The sequence below is a fragment of the Vulpes lagopus genome, chromosome 10 (assembly GCF_018345385.1).
Source record: "Vulpes lagopus strain Blue_001 chromosome 10, ASM1834538v1, whole genome shotgun sequence".
Classification (NCBI taxonomy): Eukaryota; Metazoa; Chordata; class Mammalia; order Carnivora; family Canidae; genus Vulpes; species Vulpes lagopus.
In genome coordinates, this window is record NC_054833.1 from 107,891,136 (window position 1) to 107,897,741 (window position 6,606).

Genomic DNA, 6,606 nt, shown 5'->3' on the forward strand with positions numbered 1-6,606 from the left:
TTTCACAACCTGACCCCAATTTGCCTGAGTCATCTCTGGTTCCAAGGATACACTAATGAATATGAAAGAATAAATAGCATACTCATAACTCTGGTGGGGCTCACACCCTACAGATCTCAGCATACAGAAAGGCCAGGCCCCAGCAGTGGCCAGAAAGACATGGCCTTTGGTCTTGCCTTCTAGTCCTAGATGCTGCTCCACAGCTCCCACTTCTGGGGAATGTACCTAGATTAGCAACCTTCACCTGAGATGTCCCCAGGGCTCTGGAACCCTCAGTTTTATGGTTCCTTCTATCTATCTGGGATGCCACCTCTCTGGTACAGGCTCTGAATCAGAGACCACAGCCATTCCCACAACTGGTTGGGGCCCCCACAGATGCTGAAATCATTTATTTACACAAAAATTCATTTCTGTGGAATTTGGGCTTTAATCTGTGGGACTGTGGCCTTGTTAGGTCTAAAGGGATTTTCTCGAGTTCTGAGCTAGAGATGCCCTTAGTTCATATCCTTCGGTGCTACTCAATTCCCGGAGCTCCTGAGGCAGTATCGATGACAAACAAGCCTCTCAAAGTGATGCCAAGCCTCTGACATCATCTTTGGGAAAGATTTCCAGGATCACCTGCTTCCCTTTCCTGGTCCCAAGAAGTCCATGTCTCAGGGCTTCAGTTGTAGTAACTAGCTGGGCAAATCCAAACAGAGACTCAGTTCTGAAGGTTCATCTACAGTTTGTAGCCAGTCAGAAAAAGGTATGTATGTATGGAAATGTAAAACGCAATAGGATTATAAAATGAAGCAGACACTTGGCAAGTCTAGCAATTTCTTTAAAAGTTAAACATACATCTGTCATATGACATGACCATTTTATTCCTAGATATTTACCCAAGAGAAATAAAAGCACATATCCACACAAACACTTGCATACAAATACCCATGGCAGCTTAATTTGTAGTAGGCCAAAACTGGAAACAACCCAAACGGCCCTCAATAGCTGAAGAGGCAGACAAATTGTCTATCCATACAAGAGAATAATACTTAGCAATGAAAAGGAATTAACTGTTAATATATACAACAACATGGATGAATCTCAAAACAAGTATGCTGAGTGATAAGAGAACAAACAAAAATATTCCATACTGAATGAGTTCATTTATGAAAAATTCAGATAATGCAAAACTAATCTGTAGTGACAGAGCAGCAGATGGGTGGTTGCCTACAGATAGTGGGGGTGGGAGGGACAGATGATAAAAGGACACAAGGAAACTTTTGAGAGTGGTGTATATTCATTATCTGGATTATGGTGGTGGTATCACAGGTGTATACGTATGTTAAAACTCACCATATTGTACACTTTAGGTACATTCAGTTTATATATATTATATATAACTTAATAAATACTATATACAACTTAGTAAAGTTTATATATATATATTAATTATAACTTAATAAAGCTATTTAAAAAAAAGAGGAAGAAGAAGGAAAGAAAGAACAGAGTGCCCTCATACTCTCACTGCAGTCTTCTGTTGCCTTCAGGCTACAATGAGCACCCAACCTGGTCCATGAGGCCTTTCCAGCAGCCTGGTCACCCTCTCCTGCCTCATCTCTCACATCTCTCCTGGGTGGTAATCAATCAGCTGTGGCTCCCTGAATGTGCCACGCTATTTTACACTTGTGCATGCTGTCCCCTCCACCAGTAGGTCCATCTCCTGCCTCAACCACCCAGAGAATTCCTACTCTATCATCAAGGCCATGCTCAGAACTGCCCTCTCCACAGAAGCCTTCCCAACGCTAGCAGGTCACTATGAACAGCTCTCTTCTCTGCTCCACAGCCAAGTGCCCAATTTGCTGTTAGGATCTGTTTGTCTGGGCAGACTGGGGGCTCCTTGAGGCTAGGGATAGTGTCACATCCATCCCTGTCTTGTCTGTGTCAGGCCCATGGGCATCCATGAAGCTTTATTCAGTGAATTCAATATGCCCAAGAAGGTGGGGTGGATTAGCATGGGGTGGGGTATGAGAGATCCAGAACAGGATCTGAGAGTTGGGAAGAGTCAGGAAGGGCAGAAGGCACAGCCTTCAAAGAGAGGCAGGCTGCTCCCCTGGGAAGAGAAGAAACTGCACTTATCAGGATTCAGCTAGAGCCTCAGCTAGGTAGGGTTCGGTAAAGTAGGCTCCCTGCTTCCCCATGTCAGGAGCTTTGCCACAGGGATGGGGTTGGGGACTGAGGCCTCTGCTCCAATACTCATCTGTTTGTCTGCATTCCCCACATCTACTGAAAAATGGCTTCAGAGACTATACCTACAGTCAGCAGCTTGGATAGTGGAATGGACAGCAGACCCCTGAGTGATTCCTGAACACAGAAAGAACTATTGCAAAGGGAACCCTCTGAGCTCATGATGCCTTGGGTAACTGCCCAGCCGTCCAGGCCTACCCCTCTTCCATGGCTTCAGGGGTCCTAAGTAGGCCTCTGGCTGGATGACTGTATAAGGGTGACCCTTTCTCCACCTAGCCCTGTAGCCTTGGTGTTCCCATTCAGCTGTAGCCTAAGAATGAACTGGTCTTTATATTGGGAGCTGGGCCACACAGGTGGAAAAGAGCTCCTACTTTTCCTGGTTAATCAGGGAGCAGTGCCAAGGCTAAGGCCACCAAGGGAGATCATTCTTCAGGGATCAAACCTGGGAGGATAAATACCCAGAAATAATGCCCCCACAAGCTTCTAGGTTGGTAACTAGAGACACATGTGTGTGCCAGGGGCTGAAAGTCCCTGCACCATTGAAGCACACTGGAGAGGAAGGACAGCCAAGAGCCAGAGGCACTGCCCAGAGGGTAACAAGCCTGGACCCAAGGCAGAAATGCATCATTTGTTCAATGACCATCAAACTATTTTCTGATGCCACAGGCAGGTGATCATAAATGAAAAAGTTCTTTCAAAAATGCAAGTGATACCACTGGGGCTGATCCCATTATTTACTCTTGAGCTGAACCAGCCATGAGCCCATTGGTCTTGGATTCCATCCAAGCTGGTTTAGTAACAGGTTTCCCACCAAAGGGCTTACGCAAGATCAGCCTCTCCTAGAAGGTATCCCATGGCACTTCCCTTGGAGATGGGCCTTCTAATGTCACATCACTTGAAAGTTTCTCAAGGTGGCATCCCAAAGAAAGATCCCACAAACTCATTCCTAGGCCCACATACTTTAGAGGTGGTGCCAAGGTCAGACATGCAGCTCAGGGTCGCTTGGTGCCAGGGCAGGTGTATGGCAGAGGAACTCTGGCTGTGCTTTACTTGGCCCAGACCAGCCACTGGAGGCCCAAGGGAAGCAGAGCTGGATGCAGACTGGAGCATGTGGACAGTTTTTGAAATCATGAATCCTGTTTAGAGCCCTGGTTCTTCCGGGGTTCCCTATGCAAATGCCAAAGGAATTAGTTATCCAACTGAGTTCCCCATAGGCTACGAAGCTGCAGCTCCCAAACAGGTTACACTCCTGGCATACCTTACAAAGTGTTCTGTCTGAGACGCCTGGTAGCTCAGTGGTTGAGTGTCTGCCTTCAGCTCAGGGCGTGATTCTGGGGTCCTAGGATCGGGACCCATATCAGGCTCCCTGCAGGGAGCCTGCTTCTCCCTTTGCCTATGTCTTTGCCTCTCTCTGTATGTCTCTCATGAATAAATAAATAAAATCTTAAAACAACAACAAAGTATCCTGTTCCCCCACCAGCAGGGCAGTGCCACCATATTCCTCTTTCCCCAACCCTTCCCAGACTGCTTGTACCCCATGCGAAGTGCCTACCCCCAGCAGAGCCCCTATGCACAAGGCAAGTACGACACACACCAGTATGCCCCGCCTAGTCACCCCATCCACCATATCACAGTGTTGCAGCCCAACCGCATACTAGCGATAGTATACCCTGCTCTCATCCCTCCACTTAGAGGCAATGGCATCACCATGAGCATGGTATCTGGGACCACTATGGCCATGCCAACAGGTATCCTGTTGACCATCCACTCCCCAACTCCTGTTGCCCCCCCACCCAGTCACTGTGCGCACATATTGGAGCCCTGGGAATGCCCATCTACAGCTATGTCCCCTCTCAGTTGTGATCACTCTGCAAATGTTTGAGGATGGAGATGTGCAGTCACATCATGGAGGTTCCACAGCTGTTGCTGCACACCTTGCACCTCTAGCCCAGACCTTCTTAATGCTCTTGACATTTGGTTAAAAAATACTACGATGACCTGGTCCAGCAGGTCCCAGCACCATCAACTAACTCTGTGGGTTAGTCTTAAATCAAATCCTGTTTTGTGGGCTGCCTGGCAATTTTTTAGCTGATTAAAAGGGAGTATTAATCTAAAAAAAAAAAAAAAAAAGCCCACACACTCTAGCTTAGAAAAGTTACTAAGACTCTCGGCACCTCAGTATCTTCCATTGCAAAGGGTCTGTAATTCACTTCCTGTCTTTCATTTCACAAATATTTTTAGGGTACCTGCTGCATGTGGGGCCCTGTACTAGATATCTCAAGGAAGAGAAATGGAATACTTACCAGATGGAGGCTCGAAGTCAGCTTTCAGACACTCACTGACCCTCAAAGCTTGAAAGCCAGGTCCAGTGAGGGTGCTTGGGGATGTGGAAAGTGAGGGGAGGGTAAAGGTCTCACAGCATAGACGCCACACAACACAATTCAGAGTGCTCTATGAACTGATCAAAGAATGTTCCAGAACAGGTGTACCGGGAGCAAAGTGGGAATAGCACCTGGTTCATGTCATTCTCATTCACATCTCACTCTCCAGCAGAATTAGATGATCTTGTCTTTCTACTGGGAGTATTAAGGGTCAGGGAAGGCTTTGTGGGCAGGGGCTGCTCGAATAGTCTCTGAGTAATAAACAAGTTTGCCAGGCAGATAAAGGGCAAAAGGACAGCCCAGGCCAAGAAAACATGAGCAAATCTCAGAGAAATATCTTATGATGAGATAAGAAGTGGCTTAAAAGAAGTACAAACTTTGCTATTCAAAGAATTCCAGAGAAATTCCCAGATTTAAAAAAAATGCAGTGATGCTTGCCTTTTGATATAAGAATGTGTGCCTGTTTGGCCCTGGTCTCATTCTCCCTCTGCCTCTGCAGGGAATTTCTTGGAGATAGCTCATGCTAAAAGCCCTTAAAAATGTGTTTCTCCAAAGACACACCAAATCCCCACTGGATAATTAGGATGTAGCCTAATCTTTGGAGGATGGTTGTTTTCTCTAAAGGTATAAACTGTGGCAGCCCAGGGACTGACTAGGGCTCCTTAATTGATACATTTTATCTGCATTTGAATCTCATTTTCCATTTTGTAAAGGCCCGCACCTTTTCTTTTTAGCTGTTTGAGCTTATTTAAAGGGCTATTTTATACACATATGTGGGCAAAATGGCAAAAAGTACATTTGATAAGGGTGTGGTTGCATTCTATAATGTAGTCTATAATGATTTAGGGTCACAGAACTTTTCTTTCTTCCAGACCGGGGCTGCTCCATAGCCAATGCAATAATTTCCAACCTGGTGTCCACCCTACCTAATTGAAATGTAGAAAGGTATCTCTGGGCAGGGACTATGTAATGCACACTGTCAGAGTGACTGTGTCCAGCCTGCTGGGACTGACCTCACCTCCCAGGGAACTGGTATAAGGGCCATAAGGATAGGAATGACTGAGTTAAGCTCAGGAAAGGACAGGGGATTCCCTAACCAACACCAAAAGGGCTAAGGGGACAGGATACTGCAGTGTCCTCTGAGTTTTGGGAATTCTTATTAAACAGAAAATGTTATCCACAGAAAACAGTGCCAATGACCTTGGAAACACATTAAAACTCTCTGGTGTCAGGGAGAGCTGCTGTAACCTGGACTGGCTGGGCTGGCCAGGTGGGGGGACTGTAATGGAATAGGGAAGAAAGGTCAGAATTAACTTTAGGAAGAGCCTGTATAGCCCCCAGGGGAATCCCTTATTCCAGCTTCCCAGGGTAGAGATGGACACTCCTGGCACCTTGCCCCCAGGAAACCAGTTCCTCTGGGAATGGACACTCACCAGTGGCCTCCTAGACCCAGGGGGAAAGTTTTTCTCAGAGGTTCAGCTTGTAAACCAAGTCACCCCAAACAACTGCAGTCTAACACCCTCACAGGCCTGATGGTGGCACTTCGGGAGATACTACTGAGGTCGCAGTCCAGACTCCCCAAGAGAATTCATGCTCCCCAGCACTGGAGCTGGTGGTCAGTGCCTCTCCTGGGAAGGGAAGTGACCTATTCAAAGTCAAATAGCATAAGAAGATCTGCCAATTTCTGTTTGGGGAATACAGTTGCTGAAAACAACCAAAAATGCTGGATGAAACATGAAAAATGCCTTCCTGAGAACACTGACGAACTGGCAAGGCAGAAAGGAATAAGGTCAAAACGGAAGGAGAGGCAACAATCTAGAGAAGGAAAGAATACCAGAGTTCTTCTGGTTCTCTAGGCGTCTGCTGATACAGGCACATATGAACCTCCATATCAATGGCCTTGAGCGGCAATGTGGACAAATGTCAAAACTCAGGACCTGTCCCAGGTGAGGAATCTACCAGAAGATCTTCCCAGATTAAGCTGGCACCCTAAAAGGCC

The 6,606-nt window shown here is 46.5% G+C and overlaps 1 pseudogene; it reads left to right on the plus strand.

Annotated features, from left to right (window-relative positions):
- Nucleotides 1-3,355: 3,355 nt before the first annotated feature.
- On the plus strand, nucleotides 3,356-4,089 carry LOC121500972 (annotated as a pseudogene).
- The last annotated feature ends 2,517 nt before the right edge of the window (nucleotides 4,090-6,606 follow it).